We start from the raw sequence: 25,762 nt of genomic DNA, 5'->3' as shown, positions 1-25,762 counted from the left end.
GAGTAACCCAGAGCTTTGTGGAGGAATTCAAAAAGAGTACAAAATGTCAGAGAATTGGCAGGATATATTACAAGCAACCTATACAAGGAGAGTACTAATGAGAGATTTTTAACATAGCGAGAGAGAGAGAGAGAGAGAATGAAATGACTAAGGCGAATTTGGGGACATACACAACACATCATGGCGCTGATGGAGCCCAAAAAGGACAACCAACATACCAAAGCATTTAGGCAGAGTGTAGACGACGGTGATGTAAAAAAATAACACCGAAACGGAATGCAAACGACGGATGGAATCGTAACTATAAAATGAAAAATTAAATGTGTGTGACTGGTGATTAATAAAAGAAAAGTAGAAAATAATCAAAATAGAGAAAAATTAAGAAAGAGTGACAAATATAAATATTTGTTAAGGATTTCTCCCTGGAATTTGTAGTAAAGATTTTAAGGATTTCTAAAGTGTCACTTTTTTTGTTTTGTATCCTTTTAGTTTTTCTTTCTTAGATTTTATACATGACCTCTACAAAAAAATTGAGTCACGTGCAAAAAACAATATTCAAAAAGAATTATTTCCTAGGAGTATAGTGGAAGCTGCTGTCATTTTGAAACCTTGTGTGTGTTCCAGTGTCCTTCTAATTCAAGTGCGTGAGTGTGTGTGCATTTGTTTGAGTCTCTGTGCATGTGTCAAAGAAGAGTATTTATGAAACAAACAAAAATACAACCGAAAAAAGTGAGAATAAATTCTGTGCAAACAAAAAAAGAGTCAAAGGGCGTGGACCAAGAAATTTTATTTATAAAAACAAAGGAAAATTTTGGACTTACTCACAGGAATGGAAACGGAAATGAGACTAAAAACAAAATCCTTAGTAATGAAAACGAAAAATTTGCAATGACCAGTGCCCAAAGAAATCCCAAACGTTTCGAGCCTTTCGCCTTTTGATGTGTTATAGATTAAGAGCCCCCCCCTCGAATATTTTTATGGTGATTTTTCTATTGCCCATTTTCTCATTGACCAGCATATCCGGTACATGGATATAAGTGAGTGTGTATGTGTGGGTGTATGTGAATTCTTAGTGCTTTTATTCTCTAAGCTTTTAATGTTAATCCGAATTTGTTGTTTTCAATTCTTCTATTCTTAATTTTCGCCTTTTCGCCTCTTTTAGTCTAACCTCTCCCCTCTCATTACACTTACAGTGAAAACACCAATGTTTATCCTTTGACATAAAATATCAGGAAAACAAAGTGAAAAAAACAAAAGAAACACATCCTTAATCATCAACGAATAATAAAACCAGAAGCATGCCATAAAACCAGAGCATCAAATAGAAATACCCTCTAAGATAGAAAACAAAATCGCCCCCTCCAAGAAAAAGTAATTGAAACATTCACCAAAGAAGTGTAAAAACGAAACAAACAACTAAATAAAAACCTATAAAATTAACAACATCCTCCGTCATCGTTGTATCCCACTTCCCACATAAGAATTTTACGGCATCCTTTACGTGCGTTACGTTCTCTCCCCGGAAAGTGTAAATAAACAAAAAACGAAAAGTAATTAAAAGTCAAGAAAACACAACGGTCCAACAAAATTTTTAATTATCGACATAAAAACCAATGTCATTTCATACAATGACCTCTTAAGTGTACAGCATCCAGAAATAATATTCAGCTACCAACCTTAAGTCTTGTTTTTATTTGTGGAAAAAAAGTTAAGTTCTAATTCAAAATCACCTCGTGTTTGGTCTCATTTTTACTGAAGAATAAAAAAACGAAAAAAGTGTTCCTTTTGTTATCGTAAAATAAATTAATTACCAGTGTTTGCAAAAGATTTAGAGCATTGCCTGATTGTGTCCCCAAATCCCAAAAATAATTTGGGAATAATTTTCAAGTTAATATCATCGTCACTTACTGCCATAAAACAAGAAATTTTTGCATGGTTTCATTCATTGGATTATGATCGTTACAAAAAGGTAAGTTTTACATCATTTTTTAACTAAAAAAAAAACACAATAATAGTAATAAAGTGCTAAGTAGATACACTAAGTCCCCTAAATGGTGACTACTTTCTCAACACAACTTCGTTGTATTAATGAAGTTTGATATTAAGATGAAGATCACGAAAGAATTTTAAGAATCATACTATTAAGGAACATTTTCATTGTCCCAATGAAAAGTTTTTCTTACGTCAATAAAATAGTTCCTTCGGCTCAATTTATGAAATTTTCTATGAGTGTAGCAGTGAATTTTTTGTATGGAGATAGTATTTATATCCCAACATTCCAAAAAACATTATATTTTATTGCTATAGATGATTTTGTCAAAATTTTATTTTTATAGAAAATGTTGTCAAAGTTTCATTGCTATAGAAACTTTTACTGAAATTTTATTTCTTTTGAAAATATTGTCAAAATATTATTTCTGTAGAAAATGCTGTCAAAATTTTACTTCATAAAAAATTATTTAAAAAAAATTATTTCTATAGTACATTTTGTCAAAATTTGAATAATATAGAAAATTATGTCAAAATTTTATTTCTATAGAAAATTTTGTCAAAATTTTATTTAAATAGAAAATTTTAATTCTATAGAAAATGTTAGCAAAATTTTATTTCATAAAAATTATTTAAAAAATTTATTTCTATAGAAAATTTTGTCAAAATTATATTTCTATAGAAAATTCTGTCAAAATTTTATTTTTATAGAAAATTTATGTAAAAATTTTATTTCTTTAAAAAATTTTGTAAAAATTGTATTTCTATATAAAATTTTGTCAAAATTGTATTTCTATAAAAAATTCTGTAAAAATTTTATTTCTATACACTAATAGAAAAAATTACGTTCCATAGTCGTGAACGGACGGTGACAAAATGAAACGGAAACGTTCACAAAAAATCAAAACGGAATGTTCACAATTTCATCCACGGGCGTTCACAATTTCATGAACGGCATCCGTTTTTCTTTAGCCATGAGAAGTCTTAAAATAATCGTTAGAAGTTATTATGGCAACTCCCTCGGTGGTGCAATGTGCTAACACACAAAAATTATTTAAAAAATTTATTACTATAGAAAATTTTATCAAAATTATATTTCTATAGAAAATTCTGTCAAAATTTTATTTTTATAGAAAATTTTTGTAAAAATTTAGTTTCTTTAAAAAATTTTGTAAAAATTGAATTTCTATATAAAATTTTGTCACGCTAGCGGAAATCTTTTTTTTTTAATTTTGTTTATAAAGTCGTAACCATAACGTTTTCAGGTCATGAACGCTGGTTGTTGTTTTGACAACGCATTGTGTCATTTTATCGTTGTCAGATTGACACCGCCTATTCTCAGTTTGACAACACATGTGTGTTGATTCACTTTCATGAACGAATCGTTTTGAATTGAGCACGCCGTGCATGATTTTTTCTATGAATGTTGAAAATTCTGTCAACATTTTATTTCTATAGAAAATTTTGTAAAAATTTTATTTCTATAGAAAATTCTGTCAAAATTTAATTTCTATAAAAAATTCTGTCAACATTTTATCTTTATATAAAATTTTTGTAAAAATGTTATTTCTTTAAAAATTTTTGTAAAAAATTTTATTTCTATAGAATTTTTTTTTCAAAATTTTATTTTTATAAAAAATTCTGTCAAAATTTAATTTCTTTAGAAAATTGTGTCAACATTTTATTTCTATAGAAAACTCTGTCAACATTTTATTTCTATAGAAAATTTTGTAAAAAATTTATTTCTATAGAAAACTTTTGCCAAAATTTTATTTCTATAAAAAATTTTGTCAAAATTTTATTTCTATGGAAAATTTTGCCAAAATTGTATTCTATAGAAAATGTTGCCATCATTTTATTTCTGAAGAAAACTTTGACATAATTTTATTTCTGTAGAAAATTTAACCAAAATTTTATTTCTAAAGAAATATTGTCAAAATTTTATTTATTTATTTATTTATTTCATATTTATACTTATAAGTAAATTGTAAGAATAAATGAGGATAAAGTTATGACATCGAAGGTCTTAGGGTTTAGCATATGTGTTGCCAAAATTTTATTTCCATAGAAAAGTTAGTCAAGATTTTGTTTCCATAGATATTTTTCTCAAAATTTTATTTCTATAGAATCCCAGCAAAAAAGGCGTCGCCAAAAAAGTAATGAAAATGTTCTTTGCAAAATTGACGCAGAAGCGAAGAATTTAACATGGTTTTGTCATAGGACGGACGTTCTCCATTTCAACAGCCCTTGCACTGAATTTGCATCACTTTTTTAGGTGTGATCCGAATTCAATGTTTTGAATGTACATTAAAAAATTCTGTGATATTTTGCAAAATAAATTTTTTTTATATTTTTTATAATTTTTAATGGATTCTAACACTTGTTGGAAAGGCTTGACCTCAAATATTTTCAATAATTCATAATTTTTTCGGATTGGATTTAGCATTTTTTTTCGACAAGATTTAAATGAGTTGTACCATTTTATAAATTTTTACACTGTTTTTAACCTATTTAAAATAAAAAAGTTAAAAATAGCCAATAAAAGTAAGAAAAAACCAATTTATAAAAAAATTTAATTAAAAGAACTTCCTGGGTAGTTAAAATAAAGAACATCATTGGGAGGACATATTCTGGAAGTGCTTTTAAAGTTGTGTCTTTGGAAGAACTGCCGAAGTTTTTTGCTGGGATATTATAAAAAAGTGTTTATATAAAAGTTTGTCCTTTGGGTTTGAAGCCCACACTGATCATTGTATTCGGAAAACCTCTAACTAAGACATGGTATATCCTTAAGGGAAATTACAATTTGGTTAGTCGATTTTAATTATTTATTGTTACCAACAAAAGTGTCGATTTGATCGTGGTAAATATATAACGAGAAACAATTTTTAACATACTTTATATAATTCATTACAAAATATATCATGAACATTGTTCACAGTGTGAAATACATCCAGAAACAAAAAAAACGCGAATCCAATTGAGGCTCACTTAGATGGGATTCAACCAATGTCCAATGTATTCAAGGAGTTATGTTACCCATTTCCAGTGTTGCCAGGGAAATTTTTCGGTTTACCCTACAAGGACAAAAAAACCTTCCCTATTTTCCTTTACATTCCTAAAAAATTTTAGAAAAATGTATTATCTTAAAACACATGAAAATGCAACGCAAATTACGTAAAAAAATTTTGTATTAACACCACGATTGCCACATTTGGTAGAATTGTACCAAACATAGTAGATTTTTTTCAATTTGGTAGATTGGTAGAATTTATATATATTATATATATAAAATTTTGAAAAAAAATTCTATATATAGATAACATTTTGAAGAAATTTTATATAGAAATAAAATTTTGACTAAATTTTCTATAGAAATAAAATGTTGACAAAATTTTCTATAGAAATAAAATGTTGACAAAATTGTCTAAAGAAATAAAATTTTAACAAAATTTTCTATACAAATAAAATTTTAACAACATTTTCCATACAAATAAAATTTTTACAAAATTTTCTATAAAAATAAAATTTTGACAAAATTTTCTATAGAAATAAAATTTTGACAAAAGTTTCTAAAAAATTTTCTATAGAAATAAAATTTTGACAACATTTTGTATAGAAATAAAATTTTGACAAAATTTTCTATAGAAATAAAATTTTGACAAAATTTTCTATAGAAATAAAATTTTCCATTCTTTTTGTTTTGTTATTGTTGGTTTTGTTCTTTAAGCATTTTTGTTGTTTTTTATTGCAGCTTAAAGCCATACATTGACTAAACTACAAGTGTAACTTAACCAACAGAGGAAAAGAATGTTTGTCAAATTTATTTGGGCATAGCCCTATAGACTGGAAGATGGTTGGATGGACGCACGTTTCGGAATTATCACATTCCTCATCAGCATCCTCTACTTGCATCAAAACTATCAACCAATTATCAGAATAAATTCTTTTGACAACATTTTCTATAGAAGTAAAATTTTGACAAAATTTTCTATAGAAATAAAATTCTGTCAAAAATTTCTATTGAAATAAAATTTGGCAAAATTTTCTATAGAAATAAAATTTTGACAAAATTTTCTATGGAAACATAATTTTGAAAAAATTTTGGCAGAATTTTCTATAGAAATATTTGTTTGGTAGATTTGTGATACGATTTTCGTTAAAGTTTGGTAGATATCTGTTTATTTATACTTAAATACTTCTTTACGAAATTATATGACTTTAATTTTCTCCAACTGTTACTAAATCGTCTGTAATTATTTATGGCATAAATTCAAAACCGTTTTTCTACAAACAACGCTTACAAATATTACACAATCTATCATCAAAGGCACCTTGAGACAAGTGGAAAATTATTTAAATACCAAATTAGGTTTCACCATGCAAAACAATGAACAACAAAACTTATATTTAAAATGTAATTGAGGTTAAAAATTTTTCAATTATCACTTTATAATAAAAATATTAATCCGCCCTCTCGGTCTCTGTGTTCCGCAAATATACAGACCATAAAATTCAAATAAAAGAGCAGACATCTCAAACACTTGCATTTTGTATGAAAAAAACCCGAACAAAACGAGAGAATCGTGTACTATGTTTGTGTGTAGGTTTATATCCGCTGTACTACTATGATGTGTTTGATGTGTTATGAGATCTAATGTCTGATGCATTAAATGAGTGACGACATTGTAATAACAACGAACTTGTACACACACACACACATACATTAACGCAACTATAAACACAAAGCCCAGTCAAGTAGATTGCCTTTTTGTCTAGCTGCTTGATGGATGGGTGTAATGAGAGGGGGGATTTATTTGTTAGCTGACTCGTAGGTTCTTTCTTCTTTTCTGCACCTAACAGTGCAATGTAATTGCTTTGAACTGCATTTAATAGTTCGGGTGTTTTTTAGAGAATTTATAATAGTAGACATACAACATATACCCATGACATGGAACAAAAGTAAAACTTATTTCTTTATAAAAAGTTTTTACACTTTTACATTAACTTTTTTTCCAAAAAGAGGCTATTAAAGAAAGTGTTGAGTATATCAAAAGGGAATTAGAGAAAACAGGGCCAAGTGGAAAGTATTGAAAGTTATGACAACTCAAGATAAATGACTACAATTGATGAGGTTAAAGAATGACCATTGGACATAAGATTTTGTTTATTGGAGACTGTCTTGATACTTTGTTGGGAGCAGAAATATTGGACACAATTTCATTTCGAAATCTGTCAGGTAGCTTTTTCGCCCAGTGTCTGGCTACCGTTTGTGTATGTTATTTTATGCGTAGGCTTCAACTGTTGCCTGGTATTAATTAAAATGTGAAATTTCGATAAGATTTCAACTATATGTGGACATAGTTGTGAAGAAATATTTTAAAATTATTGGAAATCTGTGACGGTATTGATTTAAAGAGCCATTGATTGGATTTTCTCCACTATATGGTAAAATAAATAATTTTTTCCCCGAATTAAGATTATAAACAAAATCAGATCTCTGTTTGCAGGAGCAAAAAAAAAAAAAAAAACAATATAAAATTTTAAACTTCATGACACGGGTGGGTTCAACGGTAAAAAAAAAAACTAGAAATGCCTTTACGTAATAGGTATACCCAGGAAAAATTGAACCCAACATGAAAGAAAATGTGGGAGTATATTAAATATTTTAAATAAAATATTTTAGTAATTGCAACATGATACAAATAAGTACATAACTTTTGTCAAGTTAAAGAAAATCTATTAAAAATAACAAATTTTTTCTGTTGTTTAATAACATTTTATATATTAGAAGAAAAAATTGGAATTAAAAATTGTTAAAATTTCTTTAGTATGAAGTTCAAGACAGACACAATGTAAGAAAAATTTATTCATTTCAGAAACTTATGAATTCAATTTGAACAAAATTCACCGAATTTAAGGAAAATATAAACTATTTTCATATTTAACTAAAAATTTTACTTCACTTGTATATTTTTTTCTCATTTTTAGTTCATGTCATTAAAGCAAGCAAAAAATTATTAAAATAAGAAAAATATTATCACTTTTGGCAAAATTGAACTTAAATTAATTAATTTTCTGGAACCAAACTAAAACTAAATCGGCTATAAAAATGTCTGGGGTATTTTTAGTTAATGTAGTATCACAATGGACTAAATAGTTTAGGTGGGCCCGAAAAAACAGGTTGCCACTTAAACCTAACCTATCCTAAGGCCAATTTCTTTAAAATAAAAAAAAAATAATAATTAAAAATGTGCATAATCTTTGGTTAAAAAAATTCATTAAATATAGGATACAAGTCCTTAAAATGTGTCTCCCTCAGTTAAAAGCGTATGTTATTGTATTGGCAAATTTTTCTTAAAATTACACATCAAAAAAAAAGTAAGTTCTTCCTGTGTACCTTTAATGTACATCCACAAATGCTCTTCTAGCGATAGACTTCATTCTCACTTCACCAAAATTTCTTTTAAAGTGATATGGAAAAATCCTTTATTTTATGCAAGAAATTTAAACTTCTTAATTTTACCCAGGATAAAATAAAAAGAAGAAAAATAAAATAATGGAAATTTCAAAAAAAAAATAATAATAATAAATAAATAAAAATTGTAGGAATCCCTTTTTCGATAGATGTGGAGTTTGCGATAAAATATTTGCTAATATATTCAACCCGTCTTTAGTTAGAGATAAAATTCGAAAAAATTAATAAATTTGTTTTTGCAATGAAATCCGAAGAACTGAAATAGTAAAGGGTGATTTGTTAAGAGCTTGATAACTTTTTTTTTAAAAAAAACGCATAAAATTTGCAAAATCTCATCGGTTCTTTATTTGAAACGTTAGATTGGTCCATGACATTTACTTTTTGAAGATAATTTCATTTAAATGTTGACCGCGGCTGCGTCTTAGGTGGTCCATTCGGAAAGTCCAATTTTGGGCAACTTTTTCGAGCATTTCGGCCGGAATAGCCCGAATTTCTTCGGAAATGTTGTCTTCCAACGCTGGAATAGTTGCTGGCTTATTTCTGTAGACTTTAGACTTGACGTAGCCCCACAAAAAATAGTCTAAAGGCGTCAAATCGCATGATCTTGGTGGCCAACTTACCGGTCCATTTCTTGAGATGAATTGTTCTCCGAAGTTTTCCCTCAAAATGGCCATAGAATCGCGAGCTGTGTGGCATGTAGCGCCATCTTGTTGAAACCACATGTCAACCAAGTTCAGTTCTTCCATTTTTGGCAACAAAAAGTTTGTTAGCATCGAACGATAGCGGTCGCCATTCACCGTAACGTTGCGTCCAACAGCATCTTTGAAAAAATACGGTCCAATGATTCCACCAGCGTACAAACCACACCAAACAGTGCATTTTTCGGGATGCATGGGCAGTTCTTGAACGGCTTCTGGTTGCTCTTCACTCCAAATGCGGCAATTTTGCTTATTTACGTAGCCATTCAACCAGAAATGAGCCTCATCGCTGAACAAAATTTGTCGATAAAAAAGCGGATTTTCTGCCACTGATTTTGGTAATAAAATTCAATGATTTGCAAGCGTTGCTCGTTAGTAAGTCTATTCATGATGAAATGTCAAAGCATACTGAGCATCTTTCTCTTTGACACCATGTCTGAAATCCCACGTGATCTGTCAAATACTAATGCATGAAAATCCTAACCTCAAAAGAATCACCCTTTATTACATCTAAAAATGGTAAATCAATATTATTTCCGCCCAATGTAAAATGCATTGCTTTTTAGCTAGTTTTCGTTTCTTTTGAGCTAAGATTTTTTGCTGGTTAAAAAATTCTTAATTAACAGCGATATTGAATCTTTGGATAAAGTAAAAAGTTTTCAAATATAAAGAAAAACTTATTTTGAGAATAGATTTTAAGTTAGAAAGATTCCAATTTTTTTTTTAATTTTAAACGTTAAATGCGCACTGTATCTTTTAAGATACAACCATGAAAAAATGTTTACACCTTAAAATTTTGACCGAATTCTATTTATGAAATCAAGGTTTTTGTATTTAATATATCACAAAGCTGTTTCTAAAAATATGTTGTTTTTGGGAAAATTTGTTCTACTGAGTAGTCTGCAGTCAAAATTACTGAGTTTTACTGAGTAATCTGTACTCAAAATTAAAAATCTAATTTTGACCAAAAAATCAAAAAAACTACAGATTGGAAGTTAAATAATATTTACTAGATAAAAAAACTGTGTTGTGTAAAAATATCTCTATTCTCTACTAAAATCAAATTGTTTATTTGTAAATAAACACTTAGTTTAATGCGCACTGCAGTTTTTAGAAACAACCACTATTAAAAAAAATTTAATTTTTTAGAAAAAAAAGTAAAATGTGGTATGCAGATGTCCTTTATTTACCATTTTACATATTATATATTTTTTTCGGAAGAGTCGGTGATCTTGTGCATTTAAGGATTAAAGGATCCGAATCTTTAGTGGAAGGTCAAAGTCTTTGAATTCAAGTAAATTTTTATGAGTGTAAGATCATGCTTACTATTTCAACAAGGTAGCTCACGTTAAGGAGCGTAAACATAAAGGGAATTTCTAAAACGAAATCAAAATTTGGAATTAGGGTACTTAAGATATTGAAAAGAGATATTTTGTTTAAAAAATGTTTTTGGTATTTTTTAAATCAACTGCAATTCTCAAAGGGGTCACCGATTAGATTTAAAACACCGAGCGCATAATCTTATTTTCCGCTTAGTTTGGATTTATTTGTCAACATTAATTTAAAGAAGGGTCTTTTATATAAATATTCTATAAATATTTTCTAAATACATTAGAATTTGCTAAAATGTATTTTTATAAACTTTATTATAATCAACAAAAAAATGCACAATTTCGACAATGTTTTACTACCGTACGTCCATTTAGTAAATGGACTATCATGAAAAAACTATACCAGATATTATTTCCTATACTTCATCAGATATTATGTGTCAAAATATCGTTGACTTTGATAAGATCGTTTGTCGTAAAGCAACAGTTAAATATTCAGAAAAAAATCATGTAAATCTTTAACTACCCAGCAAAAAAAATTTGGAAGTTCTTCCAAAGGCACAACTTTAAAAGCACTTCCAGAGGATGCACTGCCAATAATGTTCTTTATTTTAACTACCCAGAAAGTTCCTTTCATTAAATTTTTTATAACATGCTTTTTTCAATTAAAAATTTTTAAAATTTTTAATTTTAACTTTTTTTGTTTCAAATAGGTTAAAAACAGGGTAAGAATTCATAAAATGATACAAATCATTTAAATTTTGTTGAAAAAAAATCTAAATCCAATCTGAAAAACTTGTGAATTTTTGAAAATATTTGAGGTCAAACGTTTCAGACAAGCGTTAGAATCCATTAAAAATTATAAAAAATTATATCAATAATTTATTTGACAAAGTATCACAGAATTTTGTAATTTACATCCAAGACATTGAATTCGGATCACACCTAAAGAAGTGATGTAAATTCACTGCAACGGCTGTTGAAATGGAGGATTTCCGTCCTATAACAAGCCCATGTTAAATTCATCCCTTCTCCGTCAATTTTGCACCACTTCCGGATCCAAAAAGAACATTTTCATTACATTTTTGGCGACGTTTTTTTTCTGGGTATTTCAGGTGGGCCTTCAATAATTAATTGAAAAGGAAAAATTCAATTTTTTTACTATAGGTTTAATTCGGTAGTGAAAGGGTTAACTAAAATTCAAATAATCGTTTCATGAGGACAAAATCAAAAAGTCGATACGTTAATAGTAGAATTTGCAATATTTTTTGAAAACTCCTGATCTTTTCAAAGTTAAGGGGGGTATTAAGTTCGAGTTTAGCCGCTAAAATCGTAATTTTTTCATGATTACTTTTCTTTAATAATCCATTTTAAGGAATACAAACTTTGGGCTATTCCCCATCAAGTTATAATGAAATCTGAAATAAAAATGTATAATTTTATGGCTTTTTTTACTGATGCTTTTTTACACTTTAGTGAAAAAATGACGCTTTTAGCGGCTAAACTCGAACTTAATAACCACCTTTATACAAAATTCACCAACTTTTCTTTAGGATCAAATAGAAAACACATTTGGAGTGACGTGTGGTTCTTTTTTTGTCCTATTCTTAAATTTAGATTATCTGACGTCTAAGATCTTCAGCATTACTGAATTAATTAACATCCGTGGGAAATTTTTATCCAAACATATGGTAAACTCCTCATATTACATTTCAATTTTGCATACATGGGAATTTTTAAATTCATTTTATATAACTATAAAGCTAATTTTAAAAATAACCACTAATTTAGGGGAAAAATAATTTTAAATTCATTTAAATTATTCTATCGAAATTCATCACTTCTTTGTGCTGAGACTTCCCAATCGGTAATTCCTAGTTTATTGTTATAGATTACAATCTTAAATTAAGATTAATGCCTCCATTTAGATCTACATATAAAACCTCTACATAATATAAGGCCAAAACTTTTCGCTTCCAACCTCGGATAACAGACTTCTGCTGTTTTGCATTTGAAAACATTCAAAGGTAAACAAATCGACAAGTTTTCTCTTTGTTGTCGTTGTCGCTGTTGTCTTAGTAGTTGGTATGAGCGAACAATACATAATGATGCTCGTTAGCTTCAATCATTCAATGAGAATGATTAACAATAACAACAGTACCATTCCGACATTTATTCTTCGTTGTTAAGCGAGGAAGCAAAAACAACAAATACCAAACGGAAAGAGCTAAAGAGAGAGAGACATCGAAAAGGTACTTCAAAACAAACTACACACTCTCATACACACTCATACTTCGAGCAGCAGTTGTAATCAAATTTGATGAGATATCGTAAACAAAAGGGTCAAAACCATAGGCAGTTTTTTTTTTGTTCTTCAAAAATAATCCGAGACGTTTGCTTGTAGTATGCCATGCCACCCATAATAGTCCACGGGTAGAAATTTGTATGAGATTTTTGTTTTTTTAGACTCCCAGAGTGAGGCTGGGAATTTTTGATTTTTGGTTTCCTCTCTACATCATGACGATGTTCTTCTTTTGTGGTCATTTGTTTGTTAATTTTGAAGTACGAGGTTTTAATTTAATCTGATTTTAAGATGACGGTTTCTTTCATTGATGTTCATTTTAGTTGGCACGTTTATGGTTTCCTCTTTTTTTATATTGGAGTGAATGGATGCCCTTCTTTATGATAGGGTTTATATGTAATTCTTACCATTTGTAGCATCGCGATATATGGTTCAAAAATTAAATATTTAAATTATGTATAAAATGAGAAAATAGTTTAATTATATACATATTGGAAAAATAGGCCATATTTGGAATACAATTATTACATTGGTTTCGTAAAGAACGAAATTTAACATATATTCAGAGATTTGTTAAAAATTTTGTTTAAATAATGTGGGTTTCTAGATTTTAAAATTTAATTGCTGCTTATGTTTTATAGCACAGTTTGGCCGCATTCTATAATGGGTTAGTGTTTAGACACAGCCTCGATATAAACATTATTCCAAAGAGGCTTTCAGGGTTTTTTAAGCCGAAAAAAATAATTTTTTATGAGAAACGAAATTTTAGAGAAATGAAGAAACACTAACAAATTTTCTTCAAACGCAAATAAAAACATTTAGATACAACAGCTGCAACATTTACTAAAATTCTTGTTTAGTTTTTCCTTTAAGAAATGGGAATTTCGTTTATCTAAAATTTCGTTCGGGAGAAAAGTATTTTTTGTATTTTGTAAGTATGTAAGGTCCCGGAATTATAAGAGTTCTTAAGCTCTTCTCAGCAATATGTCAGGTGGATGATATGTATTGATCACAAGCTTACAAAAGATTTTTGATCTATTGTATTCAGAAATAAAGTTATTCGTGGTTGAATTCAAACGGATAGTGTGATTGCTTTCCCAGCAAAAAAATTTGGAAGTTCTTCCAAAGGCACAACTTCTAAGGCACTTCCAGAAGATGCACTCCCAATGATGTTCTTTATTTTAACTACCCAAGAAGTTCTTTTAATTCAATTTTTTATAAATTGATTTTTTCATACTTTTAATGGGTAATTTTAATTTTTTTTTTGTTTCAAATGGGTTAACAACAGAGTAAGAATTCATAAAATGGTACAAATCATTTAAATTTTGTCGAAAAAAATGCTAAATCCAATCTGAAAAAATTGTGAATTTTTGAAAATATTTGAGGTCAAACGTTTCCGGCAAGCGTTAGAATCCATCAAAAATTATAAAAAATTATAAAAATTATTTATTTGGCAAAATATCGCCGAATTTTTTAATTTACATCCAAAACATTGAATTCGGATCACACCTAAAGAAATGACGCAAATTCAGTGCAACGGCTGTTGAAATGGAGGACATCCGTCCTATGACAAGCCCATGTTAAATGCATCGCTTTTGCGTAAATTTTGCACCACTTCCGGATCCAAAAAGAACATTTTCATTACTTTTTGGCGACGCTTTTTTTGCTGGGTTATATTGGAAAACTACAAACAATATATCACCGAAGATTTGTAAAAACAAAATCTTCGGAACGAGGCATGTTTTTCAGTGTATGGTTCCGGCCGCCTTACGTTTACTATGGAAATTTCAACACTTCGGCTGCAGACCAAAGTTATTTCAATAATTATCACCCGCACTGAGTCTAAATCGTGAGAAAGATACATATGGGAGCTACACCTATATCTGAACCAATTTTGACCAAAGTTGGCATGCATAGCCATAATGGTAATTCTACTCTCTGTGCAAAATTTTGTAGTAAATTGGAGTTAAATTTAGAACTCTGGTGGTGATATATGTATAAAACTGGCGAAATATATATATATATATATATATATATATATATATATATATATATATATATATATATATATATATATATATATATATATATATATATATATATATATATATATATATATATATATATATATATATATATATATATATATATATATATATATATATATATATATGTTTGATCAAGTGTAATACACTTTACATTATTATCAGTTGAACTCCTTGTGGAAAATTTAAAGGAAACCAATGAATTCTAACACATACCTGTGCCTAAATTGAAGTCGATTAGGTTAAAACTGCTACATAGACAACATCAAGTGAGGAAATCACAACAAGTGAGGAAAGTTAAAGTCGGGCGGGGCCGACTGTATTATACCCTGCACCACTTTGTAGATCTAAATTTTCGATACCATATCACATCCGTCAAATGTGTTGGGGCTATATATAAAGGTTTGTCCCAATATCACTCGATCTGGACAGAACTTGATAGACTTCTTCAAAATCTATAGACTCAAAATTTAAGTCGGCTAATGCACTAGGGTGGAACACAATTTTAGTAAAAAAATATGGGAAACATTTAAATCTGAAGCAATTTTAAGGAAACTGCGCAAAAGTTTATCTATGATTTATCGCGATTTTACAAGGAAATTGTTGGTATTTTGGCCATTTTTGTCGAAAGCAGAAAAACATATATATGGGAGCTATATATAAATCTGAACCGATTTCAACCAAATTTGGCACGCATAGCTACATTGCTAATTCTACTCACTGTGCAAAATTTCAATTAAATCGGAGTTAAAAATTGGCCTCTCTGGGCATATGAGTGTAAATCGGGCGAAAGCTATATATGGGAGATATATCTAAATCTGAACCGATTTCAACCAAATTTGGCACGCATAGCTACAATGCATTCTACTCCCTGTGCAAGATTTCAACTAAATCGGAGTAAAAATTGGCCAAGTGGTCATATGAGTGTAAATCGGGCGAACAATATATATGGGAGCTATATCTAAATCTGAGCCGATTTCAATAAAATTTGGCACACTTGACTACACTACTAATTGTACTCCTAGTGCAAAATTTCCACCAAATTGGGGTAAAACTTTGGCTTGTGGGACCGTATTAGTCCATATCGGGCGAACGATATATATGGGATCTATATCTAAATCTGAACCGATTTCAATAAAATTTAGCACACTTGACTACACTACCAATTGTACTCCTAGTGCAAAATTTCAACCAACTTGGGGTAAAACTCTGGCTTCTGGGACCGTATTAGTCCATATCGGGCGAAAGATATATATGGGAGCTATATCTAAATCTGAACCGATTTCAATAAAATTTGGCACACTTGACTATAATACTAATTGTTCTTCTTGTACAAAATTTTAAGCAAATTATAAGTCCATATCTGGCGAACGATATATATGTGAGCTATACTAAATCTGAACCGATTTCTTCCAAAATCAATAGGGTTCTATTCTGAGCCAAAACACATACTAGTGCCAAACTTGAAGTCGATTGGACTAAAACTGCGACCTAGACTTTGATCACAAAAATGTGTTCATAGACAGACGTACAGACGGACATGGCTATATCGACTCAGGAGCCCACCCTTAGCATTTTTGCCAAACACACCATATGTCTATCTCGTCTCCTTCTGAGTGTTGCAAACATATCCTGTTCCACAGTGTGGCGCAGTGTATACAAAAATTTTCACAGACCGGCGAACATCGACTCAGGGGCAGGCCCTGAGTATTATGGCCCAATACACAATGTGTCTAACTTTTCTGCTTCTTGGTGTTGAAACATATGCAGTAACTTATAACACCGCAAATTTCTCATAGTCAGAGGATGATTTTTTTTTTTGTAATAAATCAGAATTTGCAAAAAATCTGGTAAATTTTTTTAAACGAGTTTGGGTTAACAAATAGTTTATTTAGTTGCAAAGTATTTAACCTTTATTTAAAGATTTTATTATTGATTCCGAGGCACCGACGGTGCTGATTTAAAATAATAACATATATTAGGGAGATATCTACTTTTAAATCTAAGCTCTATAACACAGCTTATCATGTATAAATAAAAACCAGTTAAACATCCATATTAAAACAAATTAAAAACAGTAAATATATTTTCTTAATTAAAAAAAAAAATAATAAATAAATCCCCAAAATTAGTATTAGCTTATATTTGAAGGTCTTTTTGTATCATTTTTTTATCTTTACACCAATGATTTAATATATCAGTTAATTACAGATTATTTTTTCAATTCAAAAATATTTTTCTTTACTTTAAGGAAAATATGCCTTACTTCAATGACATATAACTTCAACAGAGGGACGCAAGTTTCAAAGAGTCGTATCATAAATTTGAAGAATAAAATTTTGAAAGGAAAAATTATGAAATTTTTTTAAGATTTGTTTTGTAAAGAAATTTGTCCTTATTATTATGTAAATTACGTGCCTTAAAATTTAAGTTGCATAATGTTTCATAATAAATCATTATTTTGTTCACTATATCTTTCAATATTGATAGTTTATTATGTTGGCCTAAATTGCCATAGTGAAGGGCTTATATAATTCACCTATACCCACAACTATGACCATTTTAATATGTGGCTTTCGGCTTAGAATTTCTTCATTGTCTTGCGTGTAGGAATTTTAAAGAATTCCAATTACTCTGGCTGCTTAGCAAATTCACAGAATAACTGTCTGCTTTATGGTGGCAATTCAATTCTCTTAATTCGACCCCTAAGTTCCCCTAGGCTTTTCTAATGCCATTATAATCGATTTGGCTTTTTGTCTTTGACGTGTTTTATTTTTCGAAATAGCTTTTGTAGACATTTTTATTTTGCATACGATTTGGGGGGGGGATGGTCTAAACAAATGTTTCCTTCATTCTCGAATGGCTAAAACAAAATATAAACTAATTACTTTGTTTATGGGAACCCAAACGAATGTTATGTAATCTATATTCATGTTTATCCATCTTCCTAAGAGTGATAAATGATTATCTATTACGTTGGAAGAGAAGCGCGATCGAAGCGGGAGGCTAGCCCTGTTCATAGCAATGGTCGTCAGTCATGTCGGAAGGGTAAATAAATTAATAATTAAAGGGAAATTTATATTTGGGTTTTGCGTTTCAATGGACACAATGATGGTAGAGCGGTCGGTGCCTTTATGTCTGGCCATCATTGGAGTATGCCATTATTTTAACGCCTTTTTTTCAGTTTTGAATATAAACATTTCTAGCACACTAACAAATGGCTAAATGATTATTTTTTTTCTTTTTTCGATTTGGAGAAAACCAAAGAAATTACCCCTCATATTGGATAAATAATATCAATAATGGAAAAACAATTTGGACTTGTGTTGACCAACGATGTGGTTATATTTCCCAAAAATGTATACAAATTGGAAGGATAAACAGAAATACAATAGGGCTTTGTTTATTCAATATTTGATTAATGGCAAATTTACGAGTCCAAACTAATAGCAGATATTTCAATGTTCATGGAGTTAATTATGAGGAAAATAGAATAGGCTCTTTGGCTATTTATGACTTATAGTCATATAAACCACTAGAATTCATGCCTACAGAAAGGTCTAATATCCGATAGAGAGAAATGTTTTTGTGGAGAGTGATTAAAACCATCAATAATCACGAACTAGGGGTACAAAAATCGAAGGCGACAATTCATAACCTTCGTACTCTACTAAACGACTAAACAAAATTGTATGTAAAGCAAAATCAACAAATATTTAAATTAAATTAATTATACCAATAACCAAAACGATGCATTGACAGTTTAACGAAGGAATTTATGTGGAAAAAGTAGATTTAAAGTTTACTTTAAATTTTGAACCTTTAAGCTTCCCAGCAACAAAAAAGCGTCGCCAAAAAAGTAATGAAAGTATTCTTCGGAAGTGGTGCAAAATTAGAGCAGAAGCGAAAAAGTTAACATGGGCTTGTCATAGGACGGATGTCTACCATTTGAATAGCCGTTGCACTGAATTCGTATCACTTCTTTAGGTGTGATCCGAATTCAGTGTTTTGGGTGTGAATTGAGAAAGCTTGTAATATTTTGCCAAATAATTTTTATATATTTTTTGTGATTTTTAATGCATTCTAACACTTTTCTGGTACATTTGACCCCAAATATTTGAAAAAATTCACAATTTTTTTAGAATGAATTGAAAATTTTTTCGACAAAATTTAAAAAATTTCTACCATTTTATTAATTTTTACTTTGTTTTTAGACTATTTCAAACAAAAAAAGTTCAAACTGCGCATTAAAACAATAAAAAAGCGGGTTATAAAAAATTTAATTAAAAGAACTTTTTATGTAATTAAAATAAAGAACACCTCTGGGAGGACATTTTTGAAGTGCTTTTAAAGTTGTGCCTTTAGAACAACTTCCAATTTTTTGCTGGGTTAATTTAAATTATTGTGCATACACCGAAAAATTTCGTTAGTTTAATTATTCTCAAAATTTAGTTCAATCTTCGCACGACATAGTTCATTTCTCCCATAAGATAGTTTACTTTTTTTTCTGTGTATCGAAAACTTAAGTTTTCGTAAAAATCAAAAAAAAAAAAACGACAAACTTACAGCTTATCTTCTTGCGATCACAGAATAAATAATACAGTAAATACAGAATCACGATAATACAAAGTTCTATTTTGAATAACACAAAATGGCAAGTTTGTCAGTCCGTGAGGTTACATAAAAATTTTTGCAATAAGGTAATTCAGGAAAAATGTGCTTCAACAAATTTATATTGAATGTAGTGCAAATTTTGACAATCTCCAAAGAACTACACTGAAAAAAAAGCATGCCCGGTTCCAAAGATTTTGTCCTTACTTTAAAAATTTTGGTATTGATTCCGAGCCAAAGTCGCGGAGAATACAAGTAAGGATAATTTTAAGACACAATTCTCTTTAAAATTTGGGTTTTGTGTACACGGAGAGTACAGATTGGTTGTGATAATCGAATTTATTGCCAACCTCCTTTTGGCAGTTACAACAACTATCAGCTGGCAGTTGTGATACCCGACAAATTCGGTCGTCTCAATCGAATTATGTGAAATCCAACTAATACTATATATGGAGTTGGTTGTATTAGACAATGAAATTTGTCGTTGCTTCTACATTTGGTTGTATCATCCAACTTTACTAGAACCTTAACCGAATTGAAAATTAATTTTTCCCTCAAAATATGTTATTTTATTTATATTTTTAAATGATAGAAACGTACATAAAATCACATTATACCTAAATACAATACATTGATAACAATTTTAAATAAAATTCACCATTAAAAGTATAGCCGCTAGCATGGATTGCAGAATTGACAGGCAATGGGAGTTAAATTTTAGGGATTCTTAGTACATTAGGAAATGGAGTCCGACCTGACCACATAGTGGTATACCATAAAAATAGGCCAACATAGCCAGGCTAAAAGCACTACAAATTAAGTTAGAAAATTAGTGTGAAGGGTTAAAAAATAAATACGAATCTACTCGCCATGGTCACTTCCTTTGAGGTTTCATAGATAAAAGGCAGACGTGGGGTGGATTTTTCCATCAGAGCTGCATTAAAGTCGTTACATGGTTTAAACTTCTGCCCTTTAAGACAATAAAATTGTTCCACATCTAAAACTTAATAAGTGTAACTCGATTTGCATTTGACTCGTGCCTTGAGTATCCTGTTGTTCGTAAAAACATTTGAGAGCCAGTCCACCGAGGAGTCAAATAAACTTAGAAACGGCTGAAAGTATTTCCATTTTCCGTGGTTTTTATTTTAAATTTAAAAAAAAAACGTTTTCCTTCAACATTGAATAATTGTTAATAACACTATTGACATTTATCGCAATATTTCCAAAGGAATTCGGCTGGGAATATCAATTGAAAGTGCTGAATACTAAACGACAGTTATGACGGTTTATAAGATTGGTTGTGCGTATCGAATTTGATCAAAAATTTTCAAAAGAGAGACATTTAGTTCAGACAACTATTTCACTTGTATTACAAACAAAAATTCATAATAATAAGCGCCAAATGGTAGAAGGAACAAACTAATGGTTGTAAATAAAGTAAATAGATTGACACCACTGTAATTCCATTGTAAATGCAGAATTTTCATTACAAGTATCGATTTTCAACCAACATCTTCTCTGTGTGTACTTGTTTCCAGGAAGCAAATTTTAATTTTTCGCTTTTTCAGCTTTTTTTCGTCGTATGCTATTAAAGTCCTTTAAAAATGAGTTAACGACAACTTTATTTTCCTAATTAAGACTCGACTTTCAGTAGAAATTATGCTATGTTTCAAGTAAAAAACGTCTTTAAATAAAGTGTTGAAAAACATGTCCTATATTTGAACGATTTTTTGCTTTGTAGTCAAGATGCAAAAAGACAACAAATTTAAAGACAATTTCATTAAATTTAAAGAATTTTTCTGAATTATTAAAGTCAAATTGACCTTAGCCCAAACAGTTTTTCCTTCATGTTATGATACCCATTTTTAAGTGAAATCACTTAATTATAAGGACAATACGACTTCAGTGAAAAGTTTATCGACTTTTGGACAAGGAAAAAAACTTTATATTAGAGAAATGCGTCTTCTATGCTAAGCAAAATTTATATTCGTATTTTAAAGACATGAAATCTTTGACCTCACGACAATATTTTTTTCAGTGTATGCATCACCTGGTCATAGAATGGAACTACTCTATTTTTGGATCTTTGAAGTTATTTGAAATAGAAAAACAATTTTTTATATCCTCCATCATGGGATGTAATATTGATATCGGTTTCCATACACTGAAAAAAATATTTACGTGATATTAAAGATTATGCAACATAAATTTTAGGATGCGCAATTTACACACTATTAACAATTTTTGTTTTATAAATAATGAAATTTTAATGAAAAAATTTTCAAAATGTGTATCCTACGTTTAATAAAATTAATTTAAAAGATTATAAACTTTATCTTTACTTCAAAAAATTTTTCATTAAATTTAGAATACACATTTTGAAAATTTGCGTCCCTGCGTTAAAGTTGCAATTCTTTTAACCAAGGCAAAGTAAAGAAACACATTTTTGATTCAAGGAAATCGTTCTTAAATTAAATAAAATATTGAATTTTTAGATTTAAGATAAAAACGCTTCAAATATAGGCTAATACTTATTTTAAGGATTTAGCATCTTTGGTTTAAAATTATTTTTTTGGAATTAAGAAAATATTTTTGACTTCGAAGTATCTGTCATAACTTGGATTTTTAAACTGGCATTTGTTTGTACCTGAATAGCTTTATTAATATACCGGAAAAATAGAATGAAAATTCGATAAATGAGATCTGTATCCTAATTTTAATTTTATAGATCCTAGATTTAAAGCCAGATAGGTCGCCAAAAAATTCCTTATTTTAAAGAACCCGCATCTTTGCCTCGGAATCAATACCAAAATCCTTAAAGGAAGGTCAAAATCTTTGGATCCATGGTAACTTTTGATGATATTCGAAGTCGTTTTAGCGATGTCCTTTCGTCCGTCTATTGAAAATAAGTCATTATTTATTTATTATAATTACAGTCATTAATAATTTATTATAATTACAAATTATAATAAACTTATTCATACTAATAACTAGAGCCTATCGACCTCATATTTTCAAGTTTTCAACTTAGCATTGAAGTTTTTAGAACAAAAATGTGGGTATTTAACAAATATGAAAAAATCGAAAAAAAAACATACATGTGGAGGCTTTGTTTAAATCTTATACGATTTCGACACACATTGTTGAAATATTAATTTGAAGTAAATCGGAGTGAAATGTTGGTGGTTATATTAGTGTAAATCGGGCACAAATATATATGGGCCTATATCTCAATCTGAACTGATTTCAAACTAATTTAGCATGCATAGTTAAAATGTTAATTCTACTCCCTGTGAAAAATTTCACATAAATCGAATTAAAATTTTGAGCTCTGTGGTCATATAAGAGTATATCACACTGAAGAAAATATTGTCCCCTTTTAGTGGGACATCGCCCACAAGAGTCATGCATGATGCGAGCAACTATATAAGCTAATGTCATGATAGATTCCCTGGCTATAGCACCCGGGGATGCAATATTTTCAGCTGAGATATCACTTCAAAGGAACTTCCTTCTTCTTATTTTCAAGTTAAGTCCATTTCTAGAAGATCATTTGCGGATCTACATTAATAGTAATGACTTTGAAAGAACTTTCAATTTATTTGTGCTTACAATAATTTTTGCTAGAAATTTCTTCATGAAACCTCACAAAATAATGTAAAACAAATACGAAATTATTTATTACTTAATCTCAGATAATTATCCAAAATTTCTACGCAATCGGATTCGGGAGTTGATAGAAATTCCCTTAATATGTTGTTACTATATATACGTCAAATGTGTGTTTTTGGCAGAATTGGCAATAATTCGCCCATAAAATCTCCATATGTTTTATTTTTGGCAAAAAAGTCCTTTATTCCTTCTGTAGGGTTCGTGCAGGGTGGCATATAGTCAACTCTATCAAATGTTTTTAAGATCTTTCTATAGTCGCTAGGTTAGGTGGCAGCCCGATTTATCAGCTCAGACTATTCAGTCCAATGTGATACCACAGTGGTGAACTTCTTTCTTGTCACTGAGAGATGCCCGATTCCATGTTAAGCTTAATGACAAGGGACCTCCTTTTTATAGCTGAGTCCGAACGGCGTTCCACATTGCAGTAAAACCACTTAAATAAGCTTTGAAACACTCACAAATGTCACCAGCATTACTGAGGAGGGATAATCCAACGCAGATAAATTTTGGTGTTCGGTCGAAGCAGGAATCGAACCCACCGGCATGCTAACCATTGCACCACGGTGGCTCCCTTCTATAGTCGTTAATATGAAGTTAAAATTTTACGTTTTTTTTTTTTTAAATTATTTAATACAAAAAATATGAATAATGTTGGAAAAAAGTTCCAGAAATTAATAAAAAAAAAAAAAAAAAAAACAAGTATATAGGGCCGTAAGTTCGGCCAGGCCGAAGCTTATGTACCCTCCACCATGGATTGCGTTGAAACTTCCCATCCACATAAACTTCCCATCCACTAAACACTCCCATCCACAATCGAATTGAACCGGATCGGATGAATTTTGCTCCTCCAAGAGGCTCCGGAGGTCAAATCTGGAGAATGGTTTATATGGGGGCTATATATAATTATGCACCGATATGGAGCAATTCTGGCACGGTTGTTAGAGATAATATACTAACACCATGTTCCAAATTTCAACCGGATCGGATGAAATATGCTTCTCTTAAAGGCTCCGCAAGCCAAATCTGGGGATCGGTTTATATGGGGGCTAGATATAATTGTGAACCGATGTGGACCAATTTTTGCATGAATGTTAGAGACCATATACTAACATCACGTTCAATATTTGAAGCGGATCGGATGAATTTTGCTCGTCCAAGAGGCTTCGGTGGTCAAATCTGGAGAACGGTTTATATGGGGGCTATATATAATTATAGACCGATATGGACCAATTTTTGCATGGTTGTTAGCGACTATATACCAACACCATGTACCATTTTTCAGCCGGATCCGATGAAACTTGCTTCTCTTTGAGGCTCCGCAAGCCAAATCTGGAGATCGGTTTATATGGGGGCTATATATAATTATGGACCGATGTGGACCAATTTTTGCATGGTTATTAGAGACCATATACCAATACCATGTACCAAATTTCAGCAAGATCGGATGAAATTTGCTTCTTTTTGAGGCTCCGCAAGCCAAATCTGGGGATCGGTTTATATGGGGGCTATATATAATTATAGACCGGTTTGGACCAATTTTTGCATGGTTGTTAGAAACCATATACCAACACCATATACCAAATTTCGGTTGGATCTGATGAAATATGCTTCTTTTAGACGCTCCGCAAGCCAAATCTGAGGGTCCCTTTATATGGGGGCTATACGTAAAAGTGGACCGATATGGTCCAGTTGCAATACCATCCGACCTACATCAATAACAACTACTTGTGCCAAGTTTCAAGTCGATAGCTTGTTTCGTTCGGAAGTTAGCGTGATTTCCACAGACTGACGGAAAGCCGGACGGACGGACATAGCTAGATCGACTCAAAATTTCACCACGACCCAGAATATATTTACTTTATGGGGTATATATACTTTATTGATCTATTTCGATGTGTTACAAACGGAATGACTAAGTTATTCATATTTTTATACCCTATGGTGGAGAGTATAAAAATATGAATAATGCTGGAAGGAAGTTAAATAAATTAAAAAAAAAATTAAAAAAATAAAAAAAAATTCAAAAATTAAAAATAATTAAACTGAAACGAAATTTGTATTATTAAAATTGATTTCAACAAATTATTATATTACTAAAATTACAATTACAATTTTAATTTTGAGATATAAATAAATAATTTTTCCTTTTTTTATTTACAGGTAAATGTTGCGAAATATCTTCGAATTGGGTAAGAATTAAATTAAAATAAAAAAATTAAATGTGAACATTAGTTCGGTCAAGAAAAATATTTCATCATATATCTATGCCGGTCAATTTCTCGATTTCTATGAACTTTTTTCTGTTATTGGTTTCTTAGTCCATTCAGAGATTAGTTCACTTAGAGATTATGATGTGAACCAGTAATCAACTCCACGTACCGTACACTCGTCGAACGGCTCAAAATTCACTGACAATCAAAACTGCATTTATTCTATATGAGCTCACAACATAGTCTCGATCCGATTGGCAGGCAATCTTTTTTTTTTAATTTTCTCGTTTAAATTAAATTTCCATACAGCTTCGCCAAACCCAAAAATTGAATATCTACCTTACCTACCTGTAATTTAGGCCTCAATCTCATATACAATTGCAATGGTAATCAAATTATTTTATCCACTTGGGTATTTGAGTTTTTTTT

At 30.1% G+C, this 25,762-nt stretch overlaps 1 protein-coding gene across 4 annotated transcripts in view; it reads left to right on the top strand.

Annotated features, from left to right (window-relative positions):
* Positions 1 to 25,762, top strand: part of tutl (immunoglobulin superfamily member turtle) — a 478,391-nt gene that overhangs the window by 9,950 nt on the left and 442,679 nt on the right. For all 4 annotated transcript variants that reach the window (XM_075296786.1, XM_075296784.1, XM_075296785.1 and 1 more), the window contains exon 2: positions 1,194 to 1,969. The gene's annotated coding sequence lies outside the window, so the exon portion shown is untranslated. The remainder of the gene's footprint in view (positions 1 to 1,193; positions 1,970 to 25,762) is intronic.

This window comes from Haematobia irritans, chromosome 2, assembly GCF_050003625.1.
Source record: "Haematobia irritans isolate KBUSLIRL chromosome 2, ASM5000362v1, whole genome shotgun sequence".
NCBI lineage: Eukaryota > Metazoa > Arthropoda > Insecta > Diptera > Muscidae > Haematobia > Haematobia irritans.
This window is presented reverse-complemented; position numbering and strand designations above follow the sequence as displayed.